Genomic DNA, 7,243 nt, shown 5'->3' on the forward strand with positions numbered 1-7,243 from the left:
GAAATGGTCTAGTTGTGCAGTGGATGGGCATGACAGTAGTGCAGTGATTCTATTGGGTTTGAGGGTGCAGAAATGTGAGAGGAAATAGGGTAGGGGCTTGGGTTGGACTCTCCACGGAAGTGGGGGGAGGGTTGGAGGAAGGAGCAGGTGAACTCTGAGGATTCGTAGGTCTGTGTTTAAAATTACAATGGTGGGAATGTTCTTTGGCAAATATGGTAGGGGAGGATGACTGGTGCAGGGCATTGGGGCTGAAGCGGGGAGGGATATGCAGGATAGGGTGCGCCCCGGGGCATGCCTCTATGGAATTTGAAAGTGTTCATCTTGTCATAGTGTGTTATCTCAGTGGGGGCAGACCTGCGCAATAAACAAGAAAATATTAAACTCGCATCCTGGGGAGTCCTGCTATGTTCTCAATTTCAGGGGCAAAAATTTCTCAAGGACATAGGCAGTGCCTAATAAAAGAAAACAGACAAATATGTCAAGTCCTCGGTATTATTGCATGTAACTATGTACTTCAGTTTTCAAAAATTGAAACTTAGTGGTTACCATAGATTCCGAGGGGAGGGGGAAGAAAGAATAGAATGAATGGAACATAGGGCCTCTTTAAGGCATTGGAATTGTTCTGCATGATCTTGCAATGATGGATACAGGCCATTTTAAATTTTGTCAAAACCTATAAAAGTGTAGGGGTAAAATGTAAGCTATAACGTAAACCGTTGACCATGATTAGTAGCAATGCTTCAATATTTGTAAATCAATTGTAACAAATGTACCACACTCATGTAAGATGTTATTAATAGGGGAGAGTGGGAGAGTGGGAGGGATTTGGGTATATGGGAATACCCTATATTTTCTATGTGACTTTTCTGTAACCTAAAGCTTTTTGAAGATAAAGTGAAAAAAAAAAAAATACACCAGGAAAACATACAGAAGAATTTGTCGCTCTACATAAAAGATAATAGATCTTATAGTTATGAAAGGAAAAATGAAAAAAAATATTTTTTATTTTTCTATTTTGTTATTTATTCTTTTTTATTTTTTTATTATTTTTATTTGGGTTTTTTGGCTTTGTTTTGGGGAAAGTTTTGCATTGCAGAAGGGTCACAACTGTAGCAGGAGAGGATCACTGGTACAGGGTTCTGATGATAGGGGAATGTGTGGGGAGGAGTGCACCTGGGGCATGCTGTATGGCAGGGGTTCTTAAACTTCATTTTTCCACAGATCCCTTTGCCAATCAGGTGAAAACCACAGACCCCTTACTAAGTCCACACTATACTGTGTATTATTTAATAAATATATCACACACACACCAGCATGTTCCCACAAGGATGATGTTTTATTGAATTTCAATTCAAGCTCATGGACCCCTGGTTTTGAATCCCTGCTCTATGTGCATATAAATATGTTCAGGTATTCATGGGGCATTGTCTCAGTGAGTGGAGACTCACACAATAACTATACAAATACTGAATTCCCATCCAAGGGGGTACTGCTACGTTCTCTAATAGAGCAGTAAGAATCCCCTGAGTATATGGGCAGTGCCAAGCAAAGGAGGACAGACCATTACATTAGGTCCTTGATATCGATGGTTGTACTTATGAACCTTTATTTGTGAATCTGAAACTTAGCCTAGTATTATATGTTGCCTAAGTTGCTCAAATGTGGCCTCTTCTAAGTGAAATTCAGAATATAATCGCACTACCTTCCCCCAGGTGTGGGACATGACTCCGAGGTATAAGCCCCCCTGGCACCAAGGTATAATTACCAAGTTCCAACTAGCAATGAATCTGGAAAAAGACCTTGACCAAAAGGGGGTAATATTAAATACAAATGAGTTTTTATGGCTAATAGACTTCAAAATGAGTTGGGAGTTTATTACAAATGTTACACTTATGCATATCACAGCAGGATCTCATTGACTGCCACTGTAAACAATGCCTCAAACAGGGGAGCTCCTGAAGGCTGTAGAGACATCTAGACACTATAGGAAGGGCAGACAATCTCAGGAATTCAGCACCCTGTCAATGGGCTTTACTTTGGAATATATTCTCCTCAATGCCCTTTTATTTGAACCTATAATTAGCACTATATTTTTTTAAATATATGTCCCAGAGACTTAAATTTTCACTCTGTTCATATGCCAATTCAGCCCTGAATCTCAGCAGAATTCCAATACCTATTCTCCAGTTCATCGGACTCACCCAGGACAACTAATAAAAGGATGATGATGGACAATACCCATACCAGGAAGCAGAGAGTGTCTGCAACAGCAAGCAATACAGTTCCATCCATCTGCTCCATGGGATTTAAGCCCCCTCTCAATTGGAAGCAGAGTGAACATCACCATCCACAAATCCTCAAGACTGAGGAATGAACAAACGTGAGAGAGGAAAGTAACTATAGACTAAAGTAGACTTACAAGTGTTCTAGTAATGGAAGAACTTATATTACTAATATAAAGGCAGTGGCCACCAGAGATTCTTAGGGGAAAGAGAAATGAATAGGTGCAACATGGGGACATTTTTGAGACTTTGGAATTGCCCTGTATGACATTGCAGTGATGGATACAGGCCATTACACATTTTGTCAAAACTTATAAAATTGTACAGAGCAAAATGTATGCTATAATGTAAACTTTAGCCCTTGGTTGGTACAATGCTTTCATATGTGTTCTTCAGTTGTAACAAATGTACAACACTAATGAAAGTTGTTATTAATGTGGGAAAGTGTGGGAAGACGAGGGCGTAGGGTATATGGGAATTCCCTATATTTTTGATGTAATGTTTATGTAATCTAAAGCTTCTTGTAAAAAATAATTTTTAAAATTTAAGTTTAAATAAAAAAAAAAAAAAAGATGTTTCTCCTTGCCTGCATCTCTCAAATCAAAGTAAAAGCGAGACCATGATAGTAAGTTTGAAGTTTGCTCCTCCTCCCAGCCAATTTACATTATCTGGCATAAATAAGAATGTGCAAGAGCCAATGACTGGGTTATAATATTAATTGTAAGAGAGGAGAAGAACTTAACAATAAGGCTTCCCAGAAACATCTTTCAAGCACCAGTACACCTGCTTAAAAAGTACTGCCTGAAAACTGCTAAATACTAGCAATCCATATAATAGGTCTTTACGTTTTCAGACCAGTTTTAACCATGACATGAAATAAGACTTCCAGAATTCAATAGACTTTACAGTCACATGGCTTTCTATTCATCTTAGAGTGTGACAATTTTCCTTTGGTTTCCATTTTCATCATCCAGATCCATGAGATTCTTCATAAAATTCTAACTTTCCCTTCATTATATATATTTTTAAAGTTAATGACCAAAATCCATGAAATAATAAATGCCATGAACATTCTGATTGTCGCTATTGAAATATAAACAATCTCAGTGTCTCTTTATTTTGGGGTGACATAAGCCAGTATTTCTTAATCATTACACTATTGTGTCAGTGAATTCTTTATTATGCCAGACTGTCCTGAGCATTGCAGGATTTTTAGCACCATTGGCCACTCTCCAGTCATTGTAACTATCAAAAACAATAAAAATGGGGAGCAGATGTGGCTCAAGCAGTTGAGTGCCTGCCTCCCACATGGAAGGTCCAAGGTTCAGTTCCTGGTGCCTCCTGAAAAAAACAAACAAACAACAAGCAAAGCAAATGAAAAAACCAACTCACAAAAGCCGATGTGGTTCAATGGTTGAATGCCAGCTTCCCACATACAGAAGTCTCGGGTTCAATCCCAGCCCCCAATACCTCAAAAAATAATAATAAAAATACCCACAGACATTTCCAAGCATCTGTCATTGGAGCATGTGTTCCTCCTCCTTCTTCCCACTCTCTTGAGAAAATTGGCTGAAGACTGGCAGACTGAAAGTTTGATTTCTATCTAGCTGTACATAGAAAATTAATTGATTTCCTTATCTGCAAAATGGGTATAATATTAGTACCAACTTCATGGACTTATTGTATGGATCAAATGAAATATGTAAAGGACAATACCTGATAACTACACAAATACATAGGTCCAACTAGGTGCATATGCTAGCTTGAACCAAGCATAGCATCTCAACTTTTATTCCTCTCTCCCTAAGAAATACATAGACAGGTGAACAATTTTAATTTACTTGATCCATTCTGTATTGCTGTGTTTTGACTTCATTTAAGAAATTAAATACAGCTATATGATTGGTGTAAGGTAGAATAATGCAAAAAGAGTAATGGGAGAGGGAAAAGCCCATTCTGGATAAGGTGATCTACCTTGTGAGAATTACAGATCAGGAATGACATAGGGTCCTGAGAAGTTCTGCTTCCTTGGGAGAGTCAGAAATTGGAAAATTAACTTTTAGGAATTCTTAAAGAGAGCATTCCCTCAGAAGATAGGAAGTTAAACAAGATAGTACAAAAGTTCATCCAATTTCTAAATTTCTGTAAAACTTCTGTGATTGACTTAACTTGCTCTAGCATTAAAGACATGAATAGGTTTATATTACTCTAGCCTTTTACTATTCCCTTGTGTATTGTGATGGCTGTAAAAAAAAAAATAGCCTAAAGGCAAATTGCTATTCCTGAGTTCATAACTGCTTGGAACCAAAATGTGGCTTCCATGCACTGAGTTATATCTGCAGACTCACAGACATATAAACCTTTCTATTCACAGAGGCTTAACTAAACAAACAGCATGTGGGGTCATTTACAAAGGCTCAGTTACAAAAGCAGTGAAAACAAAGAAGAAAAACAGATCTTTTTAAACATCTTGTTGGATATGCTCATTTTATTTTAGATTTCAGTGTTGGACAAAACTATTCCAGGAGCAAAAATATTTCCTTTAATCAGAGAAATTCACTCTGTTGGATATTTCCTATTACCTATTTGGATATTCCCCACCCCACTCTGCCCTGATTTGGACCATGTGAGACAGAGCTATATAGACTACCACCTGGTTTCTTTGGTCCTCTGGATCCCAGTTGGGTACGACCAATGGAAGATGCCAGCAGGAGATGAAAGGTGGTACGGGAATGAAAGAGGGATATTTCTTCTCCTGGTTCCCTCATTGCTTTGGTGTTTAAGTTTCCTAGGCTGCTGCAAGCAGATAACATGAAATGATTTGGCTTGAAAAATGAGAATTTATTAGCTTACAGTTTCAAGGCAGAGAACATGCCCAAATCAAGGCATCATTAAGGTGATGCTTTCTTTCCAGAGACTGGCTTCCGGTGATCCTTGGCTCCTCTGCCACACTGCAAGCCACATGGCAGCATCTGCTGGTCTCTCCCTTCTCTTTGGGTTTCATTGTTTTCATTGTTTTCAGTTTCTTTTCTCAATATCTCTCTCTCTCTCTCTCTCTCCCCCCCCCCCATTCCTTCCCCCCTTCATTCCATTTATAAAGGACTCCAGTAAGAAGATTAAGATCCATCCTGAATGTGGTGGGAAACACTTTAACTGAAGTAGCCTCATCGAAAAGTTCTACTTACAATGAGTCCACATTCATGTAATTGATTAAATTTAAGAACATGTTTTTCTGGCATACCTTTATCTTCAAACCATCACATGTGGTCATGGGAGGTTGGCAGGATCCCTCTACTAAATGCCACATCTTTTACCAGGCAGCTCTTGCATACAGCTGTAGCAAAAGTCTCCAGATTTTAATAACCATTCCTTCTCCTTGCCCCTTTTAACCTAGAGGTGGTAAAAGCTCCCCACTGTTACTGACCTTAGGGTAGTGCACACTCACTTTTTGGTTTTCCTAAACACCTCCTCTAGTAACTACACTCAATTACCCAGTTTTGAATATGTCATCTATTTTCTGCTAGGACTCTGACTGACAAATTTACCTTTTGAAATTGGCTGCAAAGTGATTTCCTAACTAAATTATTGGGTCATTTGTAGCACAATGATTCCAAGTGCTGGTGTGGGAATCCAAATGCTCAGCTGAAATCATGGCTCAGACATTTATCATGTGACTTTGAACAGATTTCTTAAAATTTTCATGCCTCAGTTTTCTCATCTATAAAACAGAACAGTCACCAACAGTCATTTCTTCATGGTGCTACTCTGAAGACTAAACGAGCTTAGAAGGATGCCTACAGTGTAGTAAATGCTTACAAATCTCAGTTACTTTTTTTGTTTGTTTTTTATAAAGAGTATTTATTTGGGGTAGGAGCTTACAGATACCAGGCCATAAAGCATAAGTTACTTCCCTCACCAAAGTCTATTTTCATATGTTGGAGTAAGATGGCTGCTGACATCATTAAGGGTTCCTCCCTTCCAGGGTCTTGCTTCTCTATGGGTTCAGGGTTCATCTCTATCCAGGGTATGCTTCTTTTTCCTCTGTGTGTACTTCCCGGGGCTCCAGCTTGTGACTTCAGCATCAAACTCCAACATCCTCTGCTACTTTTTAATGTCTTCATACACTCTCATTATTCTTGGTAGTAGGCACTGAAGTGATAGGAAAAATAGCAATTTATCTAAAGATGAGTGTAGGTGATAATCAATTCAGTGCTTTCATTTAACAACATTTGGAAATGAAGACAAATATATTGGGCTAATTATCTTTGAAGGTTGAGTGACATATTTAATAACATTGCTCAGAATTTAGTTATGGTGGTGAGTAAAATTGTAATTGGTGAAACATATGTATTAGTAAGGCAATTCATGGCACATTTTCAGGTTAATTGAGAAAAGTTTAATGAAGGGACATTTAATAAAGTTGTAGGCAGGGTTAAGGAAAACCCACAATGAAGGTGAAATATCACGGTGCTAGCAACAGCTACAACCTGTTACCATCCTTAGGCCTAAAGGGACAATGGGGAGGAAATGAGAAGGAAGAAGTTACTGGAACTTGGAGACAACTATGGGGAAGAGTTACTGTCTCAGTTTCGCAGGTCACTATGACAAATACCACAAACTGGTTTGGCTTAAATAGGAATTTATTGGCTCACAGTTTCAGAGACTAGAAGGCTTGCTTCCTCCTGGACTAGGTAGCATCTGAAGAGCTGGCAGTCATTGTAGTTCGTTGGCTTTCCTATTACATGATGAAATCCTCTCCTTTCTCTTCCTGTTTCCCACTGACTTCCGGCAGCTGGCTCCTCCCTGTGACTTTCTCTCTGTAAGACTTTCAGTAACAGGATTAAGATCCACCTTGATTCAGTTGGCCACAACTTGACTAAAAATAACACCTCAAGGGGTCATTTTTATAATGGGTTCACACCCACAAGGATGGGATTAAAATAAAGAACATGCTTTTTCTG

The sequence above is a fragment of the Dasypus novemcinctus genome, chromosome 10 (assembly GCF_030445035.2).
Source record: "Dasypus novemcinctus isolate mDasNov1 chromosome 10, mDasNov1.1.hap2, whole genome shotgun sequence".
NCBI classification, from domain to species: domain Eukaryota; kingdom Metazoa; phylum Chordata; class Mammalia; order Cingulata; family Dasypodidae; genus Dasypus; species Dasypus novemcinctus.